The 16,886-nt window shown below is 33.9% G+C and overlaps 1 pseudogene; it reads left to right on the forward strand.

Annotated features, from left to right (window-relative positions):
* Positions 1–3,566: 3,566 nt before the first annotated feature.
* On the forward strand, positions 3,567–3,711 carry LOC114100902 (U2 spliceosomal RNA; annotated as a pseudogene).
* The last annotated feature ends 13,175 nt before the right edge of the window (positions 3,712–16,886 follow it).

Consider the following 16,886-nt stretch of genomic DNA (forward strand, 5'->3'; position numbering starts at 1 on the left):
ACTAGATTTATGAAGCTAAAGATGGCATCTAATGACACAATCATACTGTTAGTAAAAACAACATTAAGAATACAAAACAAAAGATATGGTATTATTTATTTCAGAGTATTTTTTTTTTCATTATAGTATTTTGGTGGATTAAAAACAGACTGCAAGCTGGGCACAGTAGAGCATGGCTGTAATCCCAGTGGCTCAGAAGGCTAAGGAGGAGGATCGCATGTTCAAAGACAGCCTCAGCAACTTAGCAAGGCTCTGTCTTTAAATAAAAAATAAAAAGGTCTAGAGATGTGGCTCAGTCATTAAGTACCCCTAGGTTCAATTCCTAGTACCAAAAACAAAACAAATAACAAAAACCAGAATACAAACAGTTATATAGACAAGAAGAAAAAGTCACTTTCTACATAAGTAATTTAAAGAATAAATACATTCAAATGAAGTGGATTTAGCCAAGCCTGGTGTTAGCTATCTCCCCACCACATCAATCCTTTGGGAACGCTCTTAAAACAGACCCCCAGGCATCCATTTGTAAGAAGAGATCATGGTGTTTTTGCCAAAAGGGAAAAAGACTCAAGATCCTTGTACTTTGTCAAAAAACAAATGATTAGCAGGGAGGTGGTTATAAAGATCAAACTCTGGTCTCTGGTCTTGTCTGTTCCCAAGAACTTAAATAAAATCTTGATACACAGAAAGGATTTTTTGAGTGATTATTTCTATACTGCTTATATGCCTGTTTTTAAAGTATAATACATGGGAAAGAGAATAAAACCGAACTACTCAACTCAGAGCAGTTACTTTTATATTCTTTTGAGTGGCATATACACAAGCGTAAGAAGACAGTGGGTTGGAGAGTAAATGTGACAATGCCCTAGGATCTTCAGAAGTTGGTTAAGAGTGAATTGCAGTTTCTGGGTTTCTATTGATTGACAGTAAGAACTGGAGACAGAGCAGGCCTGTTATTATCAATAATGTGAACTCCTTCATGCCCAGGCTGGTTTGAACTAGTGAAACATAGGTAATACTTGGAAGAAGAAAACCAGAGAAGATGATACCCCTGAATTCAAGTTTCCCTAAGGTCCCCAAAGGAAGATGCCAAAAAATGGGTGTGAAATGAATTTGTATTGCAAGTTCCATAAACAATCATTATGTACTGCTATTTTCCAACTTAGAAAGTAGCAAGATTATTTTCATAAAATATAAAATGCTTTTCTAGAATGAATACACATACACTCACACAGACACGTACATTCTTTTGAAGGTGTTATGCTTACTGGTCTCTATTCAGAATATGTAGCTTAACTACATAAGTTTCTTGAGCCACAAAATCAGACATACTCTGATCAAACGCATAACATTAACTCATAATTTATGCTGGAGCCTATATAAGTTTCAGTTTCATAAGGCCACAAAAGGGGAATATGTTATAAACAATAAAGTTGTGATAAGTCACATAAATGTATAACCCTTTGATCTATTCATCCTCCAATCCAGAATTTAAATTACCTTTGATAGTAGGAAAGATAAGCTACTTAGACCACTGGAATAAGTTCTAAATTAAATGCTTACTAAATAATAATAATAATTAAAATTCCTCAGGTGGATAAATATATAAAAATCCAGAACTAAAATCTAAGAAGGAAACTATATTTCCAAGACCTGCATCTTATTCCTAATACTTACCAAATCTTTCCACAGTCCCCAACCAAATTAATAAACACAAACAAAAGAAAATTATTATATTCTTATTGCTCTTTGTGTTATGTAAGTAATTTATACAGTGATATCTATCTAAAAATATTCATCTTGCACCTAGAGCATTTGGACTTCTAAATTCATATATTTTAGTAATAAATAGCAATTTAGTAATTATTCTTGAAGACAAAACTGTAATTTGAAAAAATAATCTAATATATACATACATATAGACATGTAACATGCACATATATAATTATGTATATGTTCTAGTGTATAATGTTCATTTTTTAAATTTCAACTTGCTCAATTATTATTTATGAGCTCTATGATTTGTCCAGCATAGCATTGTGGATCAAAATATATAAAAGTTCTTGATCAGAGCATAGAAAAGAGGTCTTTAGAGGCAAGGAAGGGGAGTGGGAGGGAGAATTGGGAGGGGTGGATAACGGGTATCAAAATTCAATGGGAGAAGCAGTTCTTTTACTATATGCACAATTGGGCAACTACAGTCTATAATAATTGCACATTTCAAAGTAACTACAAGAGAAAAGCTTAAAATTTCTCAGAACACACACACACAGTTGTAACATTTAAGGAAATGTAAATGCTAATAACTCTGATTTGATCATTACATATTATATATCTACATCAAATTATAGCATATCCCACAGATAAGGTATAAAGAGTATGTCAACTAAAAATAAATAAATATATATAATGAAAAATTCTTGACTCATGCTGCAAACAAGTTCAGAGTCAATTATATTAGGGAGCTCCTAACACTACATACAATAATACAGCTGAGAAAGGGAGCATCCCAAAAGCTGTTTCTCTGGGGTAGAGAGGGAAGTGTGCAGGATCCAATATCCAATCAGTTATGTTTTGCCCCACCATTAGTAGAACTGCAACCAGTTTCACTCTGTACTTGAAGAAGACTCCTGTTCAGTACAATACCAGTTTGAGGGTTTTTCCCATCTCTCAAATTCCTCTATGGAACTCTAGCTCCACAGGAAGCTTCAGGAATAACTTCTGCTGCACTTGACAGGCTGTGGAAAGTAAAGGACAGATTCACCTCTGCATGAACTGGAGAAAACAACCAAAGAGCTGCAACATAACTCCTATTTCTAATTTTGAAACTTACTTGAATGCATGTAATGTTAACTTGTAAAATCAAATCTGTATTCAGAATCCTAGCTGCTCATCTAGATGATTTTCATTTTCCAGCCTCTGCAGTAAAAGGAGAAAGCACCAGACCAAACAAATCCTAAAAGAAAATGCAAAGGAAACTCAGACCCTGTTCCCTGCTTCCTTCTTCACCTCTTTCACACTTTCAAATCACTATAAAATTTTGTTCTTATTATTTGCCGCAGTCTGTGGCCCTCAACAATTATTGATAAATCCTCCTCAGAAATAGTGTATATCAGGAGCAGGGAAGGGAATGTGAAATTGGGATAAACAGATTTGATCTCTCATTGGAGGTCATTGAAGGTGTTTTTCATTCTTTCCTTTAAATCTTTATCTCTGTTTGAATGCATTAAAAATCCCATTGTTTACCTTTTTCTTTCCAATCTTTGGGCTAATATATTTATTATGACCTCTATGGGTGATGACTTGTCACAAATCCAGCTATGTAGAGAAGCATTTGCACTTTAAAATGGCCCCCTTGTCATTCTTCCATTAAAAAAATAAAAAAAGGATTCCTCTCAAAGTACAATATCATTATTGTGAAGGAGATCAAGTCAGCTTAGATCCAGGAGCTCTGGAGAATGTGGACTGAGGGGTATGGGGGGAAAGAGGACTTCAAGTAAAAGGTGTTTAATAATGAGTGGCAGAACCAATGCATAATGAAATGTGACTTTGTATTACAATGACAGATTGCTTCTCGGTCTTTTGGCTAAGATCAAGTGTAGTATTACAATGACAGACTAAGAAAACTTTATATTATTTCTGTCACTGGTCTAGTTATTTCTCAGCTCTCAATACAGTGTCTGTCCACAATTAGCATTTAATGAGCTAAGTAAAATAATGTTTAAATGAACGACGATTGACATCTGGAACGCATTTGCTCTACTTGCCAGTGGAGTATACATGAGATCTTTTTGTCTTTGGAATTTAAGGATGGAACAATAAACACTTCATAGAAATTCTTTATAATTTGTTCTCAGGGTCTTTGAATGCCTGCCACCCTGAAGTTGAGGTGTGCAGAAATCACTTATTCAGGTAAATATTGCCTAAAGTCAAAAATAAATTAGATAAAAAACAAATGTAAACAATACACCCAACTACTCATGGATAGATGAAAGATGAACAAAAACTGGAAGTAGCTGATGTTTTAACTTTGGTGTTGATTACAATAATGTGTAATGTATAGAAACCACATTAAAACAGCTTTCAAAAAACAATTGACGTATATTAATTTATATTCTGTAATCTGTAGCAGTAAATAAGTAATACAAAATAAAAAGGAAAAACCAATCCAAGGAATGTATTCCTCTAAAGATTGAAAACTGTGTTACTTTGGTCCTATAAAACCAGAATGAACAAAATACAGAAAGAATAATGCAAAAATTATTCTATCTGCCCAACTAAAATCAGTATAATTTCTCTGCTTTTTAAATTTTTCTCTGGATAGTTCAATCATTAGTAGATTTTATCTTTGTCTATGTTAGGTACTGCTGATACTTGTGACAGTAAAGTTTTTGTTTAAATGAGCATAAACAATCCATTCTAATATCATTCTCCAAATTTCCATTAGAAATAATCAGAAAGTTGGAAGCAGAAGTCAAATGTTACTAATAGAAAATGTAAAAGAAGAAAATGTCAGTACATTTTATGAAGGATTTTATAAATAAGCCGAGCATGAAATGAAAACAATAATGGAGCTGACAATGTCATTCTGAAAGAAGTAGACGATAACGTGGCTGGCTCTTACTAACATAAAGTGATTTTTCTTTATACTATTTCAAGCTTTCCATACAAAAGAAAAAATCAAAATCAGTAGAATTAAAATTTTAATTATTATATCCTCAAATTTTCTGATGGAAAGATTTTATATCAACATACTGACTTAAAAACATATATAGAACTTTCCTTGCATTAATAAAGCAAGTCATCAAAGTTTTTTAAATTATTTTTTTATATCTGAATTTCTTTTGGTGACTACACTGCCAGAATTCTTAACTTGGAATTCATGTACCTTATATAAGCTCCTAGTCAAGGTTCTCCAGAGATATATAACGGAATAAGGTGTGAGTGTGTGTGTGTGTGTGTGTGTGTAAGAGAGAGAGAGAGAGAGTATGTGTGTGTGTAAGGATTTAGCATGAAAAATTGGTTCATGTGATTATGGAAGCTGAGAAGATCCACAATCAGCTTCTGCAAGCTGGAGATTCAGGAAATGCAATGTGAGCGATTCCAGTCTAAGTCCAAGACCCTGACTAACCACAGGGATGATCCCAGTTCAAGGTCAGAAGATGTATTTCCCAACTCAGCATTCAGGCAGAGAGAAACAATTTAAGCTTCTGCGGTTCTGTTTTTATTGATGCCCTCATCTGACTGGATTATGCTCAGGCACATTCAAGAAGACAGCCAGTTTTACACAGTTCACCAAATGATATGGTGATCTCCTCTGGAAACAGCCTTATGACTCACCCAGAATAATGGTTAGCCAATATTAGCACATACTTTTATTCAGTCAGGTTGATGCATAAAAGGAATGTGTATGATGCACAAAACACTGAGTCACTGGATGTTTATTCAATTGTACACACTTCTCTGAATACTGAGTCTTTCTTTTAATCAGCAAAAGTTTGGTTGTAAATTTGACAGTAAATCTTTTTGACTCTGTTTTATTTTTTATTTTCAGCATGAATTCTGGTTTGGGCTTCAATCAACATCTGTCCTAATTATTCAGACCATTTTTTTTTTACTCATTCAGCTACTTTATTGGTTTTAGCTACTATTTATTATATTGTTGAATCTTCTCTTTTTATCTCAATCTCAATTCCAATCTCTGATCACTGTCCCATGCTATAAAACCAAAGCAAAACTACCTTCCATATATCGTTGGTGGTGTTTCTAAAGAACTGATTAACATCTTCCCATTCAAAATCTGTGACTCCTTAATTCCCTATAACAATGTCATAACCCAGCCAGTTTCTCAAGGTCAGCACCAAAGCAGGTTGTTTATACCTTCCTCTTCTTTTAGTGTGCAAAATATTATAAACTTTGCTAAATAAATATCTCTTGGATCTCCTCTCTTCATGCTATCAATATGTAACTTTAATCTCTTCTCAAGTCTAAAATAAGTATTTTTCCCCTAAATTTTCTCTCTCCTAAATCTACAAAATTTCTTTTCTATTGTCACCATAATTAACTTCCCCCCAAAAAGCAGATTTTCTGATTAAACATCATTTTCCAACTGTTTCCCACTCATATGTACACATATGTGTTCATGTACCTATTTTATTAGATAATACTGCTCAATGCTTCATACACCCTTCTGTTGACTCACCAGGCACAACTCACAGATTATGTATACAGAGTGTTACAGCAGAGATGAATTTCTGCCAAAATTTATGCTTCTCCCTCCATATTATTGAGTTGTTGCTGCTCAAGTGTGGACCATATTTTTCACCTCCCCTGTAATTCATATAACTAGTTCTCAACAGTAAAATTTTAGCAAAAATTATCTATGACTTCCAGACAAAGGTTTTTAACAATTTGATATTTTATCCTCTCACTTATCCCCCCACTGTCTGAACACATGGAATCAAGAGGTTTAGGAAGGAGAATCTAAATGAGGTAGAAACCTGAATCCCTGAAGTACAACTGGAGGTGAGCCTGTCCCTTTCCAGAAAGACCCTCAGTGGAGAACATTTTGAGAATGACATGATGGTCCTATTGTATTAAGAGTGATTTGTTTGCAGTGGTATTGTAAGCCAGTTACCCCAACTAGGTAGGTAAGTAGGTAGTCAGTAAAGTGATTTAAAATGAATGTTTATAATGTTCCTTCTTATTTTATGCATTTGATCAGGAGTAAAGGCAAGAAGAAAGTAGGCATCCCTCCCTTACATTTCCCAAAATGTGATACCATATAATGATCTGGGGTTTCTTAAATGAAGAAGAAAAAATCATAAAATATACATTTAGAACATATAAAATTTGCATCTTTATAAAAATTCTCATTTTAGTAGTTTTCTCACTTCAGTTCAAAATACAAAGTACTGTTTTTCTCAAGAAAGTAAAAAAAAAGAACAATACAAATAATTAAAGAGAGTGTAGAATATGTTGACAACTAATTAGGGCAATGAAAGCATTTGGATGAGGGCCCAGTTAAAACTATTCAAGAAAAATACGTTAAGCTATTTGAGTACCCACATTATGCACATTGCTTCTTCTTATAAATCTGTGAAAGTATCTTAGGATTGTTTATTTTACCTAATTTATATGTCAATGATTTTTCCCATTTTTGCATAGTCAGTCAATTTATTTGTATAAAATTGAATTAAGTGGGAAAAGAAAATTCAATCAAGAAGTTTCCCCTCCAGCACTATTCTATCTTTCTTATAATGAATTAGAAAATTGTGAGATGAGTTTATATATAAGTGTGTGTGTGTGTGTGTTGTCAAATGTGTAATATGGAGATCTATTTAGAATTGAATTCTATACAGCTATACTATTGAGTCTTTGTGAATATAAGGTAATACACAGTCAGAATTTAATAATTACTCATATTTGTTTATCTTGCTCTCATGAGCATGCAATGTCATTAACATAGATCAAACATATTTGTGTGTTTCCACAATGTCAGAATTTATTGAATAACGATAAATTCACAGGCTATACCACTTTCATCAGTGGCAGTTCACTGAATACTTTGGGTCAAACGATCTTCATAAGCCAGGCAAACACAAGTTCTTTTATCCCAGTCTTAATTTCTAACATTTATAACATTCAAGTCACCCATACTTCATGCAGTAATATATAAATATGTCACAGAAAGACCAATAAAGAGTTAAAGCAGCCTCAGGGTTACAGGATTCTGTGCCAAGAGCACAGGCAGAGAGTGACAAATGCAAAGTTAGTCATTGTAGGTGGTTAGATCAGGAAAGAGTTTTGGAGTTATCAAAACAGAGGGTCCAGATGGATGACAGTTTCAGTTTCAGAATGTTAGCTTGAGGTGTCATCTTGGAGTGGGAAGTGCATGGTCATCATGGACAGGAGAAACCGTGATTTGCTTAAGTCCCATGGGGATAGGAAATCAGACATTCTTCCTGGACAAGGCTTGTGATAAGTGACCAGGTGATGGGGTCAAGGTGTCACCATTTCCACTCTTGGAGTGTCCCTGACTTTATGGGTCACAAGTGAGGAGGTTGAAATCATTCAGTGGTCTGGTGTGTTCAATAAGCTCATGAACCCAGTTTATCAGATATGCCCAAGCATTCATATACTTCTGGTTAATTTGATAAGTTCATGGGTGGTTATTCTTATTAGCATGATTAATTTATTTATTAGTTTTGCCAAGCAGATGGTTTTGCCAAGCAGATGGTTGTTTACTTGTACAAACACAGTGTGGAGTCATTCCACTTCAGCCTCAATTTCAAAATGGAATCCCTTATAGCAAACCACTGCCTTACAAAACAAAGTAACAAAGGTTAGGCACAGCCTGAAAACTGCTGTTCTGTACATCAAAGAGCAGTTCAGAGCAGGGCAAAGCCTGCTAGCCATACCTGTTCTCTGTGTAAAGGATAGTTTATTGTCCGCTTGATCCTTGACATCCAAAGTGCAGTCCAAGCTTCACCAATATTATGTGGAGCTTGTTTGAAGTCCAGAATCCCTATTCCCATTCCAGCTAGTTTGTATGCATACTAAAATTTGAGAAGCACTACTCTAGATGATGAAGAGGAAGAAACAGTGGCTTCATGAGCATTCCTAAGGAATTTTACTACTCTGAAAACATTATTTCATTCTAGTTTTTTTTTTTTTTAATGTTTAAGTTAGGATTTTGGTGAATAATGTAATCATGTGCCCCATTAGCCCTTCAACATTAAAGTTCAGGGGACTAGGCAGGATTTTATTTATTTATTTATTTATTTATTTATTTATTTATTTATTTATCGGTATAGGTTTTATATTGACTAAGATGTTTCCATCTGAAAGTAATAGAAAGCACACCACCACTACTATTAAATGGTAAAGAAACCCTGGCTAGGGTAGGGCAGGCCCATGCTGACAAATTTCCTTCCTGGGTAGCTTCCTGTAGAAGTTAGAAAAAGAGAGCAAAAACAGTGACAGAGTTTGTCCATGGTAGGATCACATCCAGGGAAATATAAATGGTCTTTTCTTGTGACCAACATTTAAACACAGGAGGGAATTTTCCCCCAGAATTCCCCAGCAAATTTCTTTTGTATCTCATTATTTGATTGAGGTAATAATCCTTCTCATCCCAGAATCATCTTACTAGGAATGTGCTGAAACCTCAAATGATCAAGGGATGAAGTGCCCTGATTTGTGTCAGTACCACCAAGGAATTTTCAGGTTGTTAATCTGAAAGGAGGAGGAAGAGATGAATGTGGAGAAGCCAATCATCATGCTTACCCAGTTCTGCATTTATTTTATTAGTTCATCATAATCATGTCTCTTTCTTCACATTTTCATCCCTGCAGTCAAATTGCCAACATGACTTTCTGACACTTCTAATACAAGGAGCTTAATCTCAAGACACTTGTCCTCACTGTCACCATCATGGCTAAGGCTCTACTCTTGGTTCTTTAGAGGAATGACTCTCTCATTGCTTTGATCTGATTGTTTTTGCACAGTTTTGGTTTTCTCAGCACAACCGCAATGTAAGAGTCCCACCAAGGGCATCCAGTCTGTGACAACCTTTGTGGCCAGGAATTTCCATCATCTGTATTTCCCTCAGCAGAAGGATGGTCTATTAGAGTGCAGCCAGATGTTAAATAAGCTGAGGCAATTTTTTAATACACATGATAAAATGAAAGGGAGTTCTGTTGCCTCTGTCAAGTTAGATGACCAACTCAAATGTTTTCCTCCAGTTATTGAAAGATAATTCTTGTTGAATGATCCCCAAACAACCTAATAATCACATCTTTTATTTTTTTCACTCATGAATCTCTGGCATGTGGAAATGAAAGCAGATAATTCAACTATGAAACCACATTGCCCTGAAATTTCTAGAACATTTCACAGCCAAAAGTCAAAGTATCAGGACTGTGATAGTATCATTTTTTTTGTTTGTTTCATTTCATTTTTTTTTCTATTCTAGAGAATTTTCTTTGCTTGCATAAGCAACTTGCATATGATGGGCCTTTAAAATATATTTTTTAAATAGAAGAATTCTAATCTTGATAAAACCAGCTGAAAATTCCATGTTTTTTAAAGAGTCTGTGAAGTTTGCCTGATTAATAACTACCATTGTTCAATCCTTCAAATATGATTAGAAGCTAGGAGTTGCTTAGTGAAGAATTTTTATGGTATGTCTCTACTTCTTGGCACTAAAAATATGTTTTATCTTTTTTTTTTTAGATTTTTTTTTATTGGTTGTTCAAAACATTACAAAGCTCATGATATATCATCTTTCATACATTTGACTCAATTGGGTTATGAACTCCCATTTTTACCCCAAATACAAATTGCAGAATCACATCGGTTACACACTCACATTTTTACATAATGGCGTATTAGTGACTGTTGTATTCTGCTATTTTTCCTATCCCCTACTATCCCCCCTCCCCTCCCCTCCCATCTTCCCTCTCTACCTCATCTGCTGTTGTTCAATTCTCTCCCTTGTGTTTTATCTTTTTTATAGCTTAAAATTTTCATGAGATTGAACAAAGTCTAAACAATAAGTGGATTGGACATATTAGTTTTAAAGAAATAAGTCAATTTTTTTTCTTTCTCTTTTATTTATTTATTTATTTATTTTGTTGTTGTTGTTTTGGTACTGGTGATTGAACCTCAAGGCACTTTACCATGTAGCTCAGTCCCCATTCCTTTCTTGATTTTTTGATACAGGATCTCACTAAGTTGCTAAGTGTCTTGCTAAGATGCTGAGGCTGGCTTTGAACTTGTAATCCTCCCACTTCAACCTCTATAGAGTCCCTGGGATTACAAGTATGCACCACCCTACCCAGCATAAGTTGATTTTCACTGAAATTTGCAGGATGAGTCAATAGTGACAGCTTATAAGTGAAGAATATGCATAATATATGTGTCTATCATATTTAACATGCAAAAGAGAAATATCTGATAAATTCAAGATATCCACAGTTTTTCAAATCCCTACAACACAACTTCCACTTTGAGGTGTGATCATTTGCTCCATCTCTCCAGAGACTCTGCTGACTTTGCCATGTTGTCCTCTTGGGAAGATCCTCCAGGTACACAAGTCCAGAGCAATATTTCATTTCTTCTATTTCCACAGTTCTTATTGATTGGATTTTGTCTCTAATAGTTTTGTGAATATCAATCTCATTTTTAAAATAAACCTCAGTTCTCAAGAGCATGATAAAATCAGCAAACTTCTTTATATCTATGCAATTCTACATTCATTTTATTAAACTTTTGATAACCACATCTCTCCCCTCTCATTTTCATTCCTGTAGTCATATTGCCACATGACCTTCTCACATTTCTAATAAAACATAGCTGCTTAAACTTGAGGACATTTGTCCCCACTGTCTTCACTGTCCCCATTATGCATAAATATCTATTTCAGGCTCTTTGGAGGAATAAGGTTAGGACATAGAAATACTTAATGAAAACTAATTGGTTGAAAAAAGTCACCAAAATGTCCACTTTCTTTCAAACTTAAATTAATGTGACATTTAGAAACATTGTAAACTTGTTATGGTATCAAGTTATCTGTTTAGCCTTAACCATAACTTCCATTTTCCCAGCGTCACCTCTCATAGTAAATTAGGAAATTGTGCAATGATGGTGAATCTTTTCTATATCCCTTGCTTTATGTTGTTATTATTATGCTTATTCTAGTGTCTAATCCATCCATAGTGATAGCAATAATAATTTGCCAAACATATCTAACAACAATATTCTTTATTTCAATGATAGTTTTATGCAAACATCTCTGACATTTGCACAGCAAAATGTAAACATATAAAGGATAATAAAATCAAGAAAATTATATTTCAAAAATTGAAAGTATAAAGATCCAGTATATCCTATTTTATTATTTCATCCCAGTTACACAGCAAAACAATCTCTCTTAAAACATCAAAGTTACATAAAATACAATTATTAAAACCAAGTAGTTAACACAAAAAATTGCCTTATCTCTGAAAAGGAAACGTAAAGTACTATGCTCAAGGAAGGATTGGATTCAGCAAGGTTTTGTTCCTTGGAGCCTTGATCTAGAAGACATCAGTAAAATAGCTGTGAAAAAATCAGCGTTCACATAGGACTGGAAGTATTGAACTGAAATCTCGTGTGTGTGTGTGTGTGTGTGCGCACACGTGCGTGCACACATTTACTTAGCATGTTAGTATACTGTAGGTTCTGAGATACTAACAGAAAGGAAACTCCCTGAATATTTTCAAAACCGTGGAATAAAATTTTCAAATTTATTCCCGCTCCAAGAAATAAGTAGCTGTGTGCATAACTATTAACTAGTAGAGGTATTTTTGAAGGCCATCAACAGGGAAAATGCTAAAGTGGATAAAAAGGATTTGTACTGAAAATCAGGGGAGTTGATTTCTAGCCTTGGGTAAGCAGCTCTAGGGCTTTGGAATCCATGCAATTATAGAAAGTGTATTTAGTACTGATTAAAATGGATCACAATGCATTTCTTCTGAATAAAAATATATACTGCTGATATTTCTGTTTGGATTCTCTAAGTTTCATTAACACCAAACCCAGTTCAAACAATTAGAACTGAGCAATGATGACTATCATGTTTCCAGGTCAGAACACATTTTTCCCCTTGTTTCTACTGTATCTTCTACTTTATTCTTGCACAATGGAAGAGTCATTTCATGGTCTCAAAATGGTTTCTTCAGGTACCTGAATACACGATTTGCTCTTTTATTTTCTGAAAAGACTATACTTATTTCAAAACATCCAATAAATTCTGGATTTTTTTTCCAATTATATTAAGCCATATACCCTTCATAAATTCATCACATTGGCCAGATAACAAGATGTATGCTAGGGTCATCCTAGATCATGTGCTCTACCCCTGGGAGCAGTAAGGGAATTAGCTTTCCCCAAGTTATATGGATCTTTCAATAGCAAATGGGATTTTAAACAATGGGAAAAAACTGAAGAAGATACACAGACAGCAATGGAAATTATCCTTTTCACCTAGAGAAGATTGCTAAGAAGACAAAATTTATAAACTTATAAATTTGTAAAATACTAAAGCCTAAAAATAGGAAAAGAGAAAAACCAACCCAATGAGCTCAACAGAAATATTAAAGACATACGTGTCTAGATGCTGCTACTAGGGATGTCCTTTTTAAAATGTAATTCTTCCTTTGTAAGTTAATCAAACTATTCTTTTATAAAGAAAAATGATCTGTGATTTCTGGATGGCATCAGAACATGTATGGAAACTGGGTAATCACTAACGTTCATCTGAACTTTAGTTTGGGTCACAATTTCAGAAAGTGAATCACAGAAGCACCAAATGGAATGTTCACTACTTTTTTCCACATCCTTAGAAAATACTTCTCTTTTCTTTTACCAATGAAATTTTAGTACATTCTCTTAGATTTGGGGCAGCCATTTATTAACCATAACTATTAGTATTGCATTAAACAATTATGCAATCCTTTGAACTGAGATGTTAGCACCAGAAAGTTCAAAAATAAGGGAACTTAATTTTCTGGAATTCAAAAAATGTAACACACTTATAAATGTGTTGAGACCACATAAAATGTTACAAAATATACATTGCATTTTGCTTAAAACACAATAAAAATAATAAATTGTGCTTACTTATGTACTTTGTCATTCTCATCAGAAGAAGTTAACAGTATGAGTTTCAGGATATTAGGAATTGCTCTGAAAATTTATATCCTTAAAACTCATGGGGAAAAAAAAGAGCCCTCTATACTTTTCTTAGCAGCAGGTGCAATAAGCCTAGAGATAGTTCTAGGTAGGGCAGAGGAACCCGGCTCAACTACTGAAGGACAACTGATACAGTGTCAACCTTAAGTCCAGTGCTATCCACATCTGGCAGTCAGCTTGCCTTCTTTTCAATCATGATGCCAATGTGTGCCCTTCTTATTTACAAATTCTCAAAGTAAATACTACTTCAAAACCTACAGTTATGCACTTTTATTTGTTTGATATTTTAAATCTGTATGTAAATATTATATACATTGATGGGCACCATGTGATGTTTCAAAACATATATACGTTGTATAATGTATGAATCAGGGAAACGATATATATCTCCTCACTTATCATTTTGTAGCAAATATACTAAAAACATTTCTTCTAACTCTTTTGAAATATCTGTGCTTTATCATTATCTATAGTCAATTGATTATGTAAGAGAACACAATCATTCTTTGCCTTGTTTTTTTTCTTGTCATCCTGGATTCGTAAGGTCCCAGGAGATTCTTTGTTCTAAATGTTCTAGTCCTGTTTATTTTTGATCCCTTTGTGATTCAGCTCTGGTCTATGCCGATGTGAGACTTTCAAATACATGTGAAGCTTTCTTCTGAACTAAAATATCATGATAGCCATCATCATAAAAGCTATGTGAGAAGACCTTTGTATCCTGTAAACTGTAATGAACATAAACCTGTTTTCAACTCGCCCCATTCACACCAGTGATGGCTGCTTACCATGTTTATCCAAACAAATAGCAATTTGCTAAATGGACTGTGGATTCTCTACTGTGTTAAGTGCAATAATATAAGAGAAGAAATGAAAATGTTCCTTTCATAGTCTGGAGCATGGGATGACAATGCCACAAAGTGAAAATATGGCAAACAGTATAAACAGTAAAAATGCTAAATTGTGCAATTTGGGAGAGCTACAGGTACACAAGGCTATAACAGTCAGGAAAAGCTCCATAAGAATAAAGACCGACTTTACTTGTGTCATCACGCACAACCACAGCATGATGATTTCCCTACTGTTGGCTTTCCTTGTCACCCCTTTGTCATTATTTTGCATTTTTACATAATTTAACAAAGTGATAAACACAGAGAAAATATTCAGTGAATGATTATAGCATTGATAGAGAATACGAGCACCTGATGTATGTGTCTATTTGAGGGTTGGCAATTTCCCTACAAAGAAAATAATTGTTCATCTTCTCATATCTCCAGTAGACAATGAAATGTAGTGGTAACTGACAATGTTCTCATTCTGCAGTCTAACAATGATCATGATATATTTCACCTATATTCTTGCAAACTCTAATGCAATTTCAGTAAAAACTTTAAAAAAGCACCAATGATTAATTAAGAAGGCAGAAGCAACACTATTTACAAAATTTCTATTTAACTTCAGATAGAAATTTTGAATATCTTAATAATTCCAAATGTCTTTCTTCATAGAAATATTTTTCTACATGGAAGATTCTGATCAACATTAACAAGTGGATTCTCTGTCACTTTGGCATGCTGAAAACAGGATGAAGAGACATCTTCTTTACAGAAAAAGGATATGCATCCTTTCTGTGTTGTTAGTGTGATGGAAATGTGTGTAGAACCTCTGTTTGTATAGCAACCTTAGCATATTTCAATGTTACCCAGAATTGCATGATCCTTCAACACTGTGTGATAAGCCCATCCTGTTTGGGCATATGAACAATGTTCAAGAAATGTCTAGCATAAATCAATGGAGAATGAACTAAACAGTAACACAATAGGTAAACTAGTCATTTAAATTCCCTGGAATGGTTCTCCGTGAATTGTCCATCATTCACTGTTCTTCGCAGTTTAAATGAAATATTACAGTAAACATCTTCTTTCCAAAGAATATCAATTTCCTTTACAAACATATTTTATTAAAAATAGAGCAATAGTTCATGATATATGAATAATAAAAGAATATGCTATCATATTTACTCTTCTTTCTGTTTATCTTTTATATAGGAATATGAGAATAGTTTGCATGAAAATAAGAGGAGACTAAAATTATCATGCATCACAATTTTCTAAGAGTACTATTTGGGTTTTAGATTTAGATTTGTCAGCACTAAGCAGAAGATGTAGGTGGAAACAAATTTGTAATTTTCTATACCCCTTCAGCACAAAATTATGTTGTTCTTGAACTTGGTTGCTTCATGTTATCGGGATTTCAAAACTCCATTTAGTTGTTTAATTAATGCTTCGAATTCTACATTTATGAAATTTGTTTTACAGAAGGAACTTGGCTTTTGTTTCCTCCTAAACAGAGTTTTCAAAACTGAACACAAATCAAAATGGTTTAGTTCAAGAAGGAGGTATCTGGGTCTCTAGCCCTCATTTTGTTCTTATATCACCTTTTCTGATATTTCCAGGAATTGGGTTACACTGCTTGACAACACTAAATGAAAGTGATGATAAAAATTAGAAACGAGAAGGTCACAGTTTGTAATGCACTCTTCCATATAGAGTCGGGCTTGGTTCCTTTTGCTATTTGTGAAGTTTTTCCTGCATATAATCTTCTGAGATCCAACCAGCTGAACTTTCAACATTTGCTGATATTTTAGAAGCAGCTTTTTGTGGAGATTTTCCTCTACACTAGCAGGCCAAGAAATTTACTTTCTTTATTGTATAAAGAAAAAAAGTACTTTTGCTACAAATTTGGCTGAAGCATTATATTGAGTGGTTAAAAGTTTAGACAAAAGTTAGTGATCACTGATCAAGTATCTTGTGGTTTTCAATTGTATTATTTCTATCTTCTAACATCCATAAAATAGCAAGATCTAAACTGGAAAGCAGTTTTTTAAAGACTCATCCCAGCTATTAAAAAGTAAATTTATAAAACACTTTGGATGAACAGCAATAATAACTAGTATTAATATAAGTATATGAAGCTTTCAAGAACTTTTGTAATCTGTATCCTATATGAAAACAAAACTGCCACAAAAAAAAAATGTTGGTGCTATAGATATCCTTACTATCCCCATTAAATATACCCCCCCCAAAAAAAGAGCTAAAACTCAGAGTAAAACCTGACTAGATCTACAAAAGCATTTTTGAAAAAAAAGATTC

This window comes from Marmota flaviventris, chromosome 7 (genome assembly GCF_047511675.1).
Source record: "Marmota flaviventris isolate mMarFla1 chromosome 7, mMarFla1.hap1, whole genome shotgun sequence".
Classification (NCBI taxonomy): Eukaryota; Metazoa; Chordata; class Mammalia; order Rodentia; family Sciuridae; genus Marmota; species Marmota flaviventris.